Source organism: Bison bison, unplaced genomic scaffold, assembly GCF_000754665.1.
Source record: "Bison bison bison isolate TAMUID 2011002044 unplaced genomic scaffold, Bison_UMD1.0 scf7180017863946, whole genome shotgun sequence".
NCBI classification, from domain to species: domain Eukaryota; kingdom Metazoa; phylum Chordata; class Mammalia; order Artiodactyla; family Bovidae; genus Bison; species Bison bison.
The window spans coordinates 110026-110551 of record NW_011494518.1 but is presented as its reverse complement, the minus strand read 5'-3'; positions in this window follow the sequence as shown (position 1 = coordinate 110551).

Sequence of the window (526 nt, the reverse complement as noted above, 5' to 3'; positions counted from 1 at the left end):
AGAAAACGAAGATTATGGCATCCGGTCCCATCACTTCATGGGAAATAGATGGGGAAACAGTGGAAACAGTGTCAGACTTTATTTTTCTGGGCTCCAAAATCATTGCAGATGGTGACTGCAGCCATGAAATTAAAAGACGCTTACTCCTTGGAAGGAAAGTTATGACCAACCTAGATAGCATATTCAAAAGCAGAGACATTACTTTGCCAACAAAGGTCCATCTAGTCAAGGCTATGGTTTTTCCTGTGGTCATGTATGGATGTGAGAATTGGACTGTGAAGAAGGCTGAGCGCCGAAGGATTGATGCTTTTGAACTGTGGTGTTGGAGAAGACTCTTGAGAGTCTCTTGGACTGCAAAGAGATCCAACCAGTCCATTCTGAAGGAGATCAGCCCTGGGATTTCTTTGGAAGGACTGGTGCCAAAGCTGAAACTCCAGTACTTTGGCCACCTCATGCAAAGAGTTGACTCATTGGAAAAGACTCTGATGCTGAGAGGGATTGGGGGCAAGAGGAGAAGGGGACAACA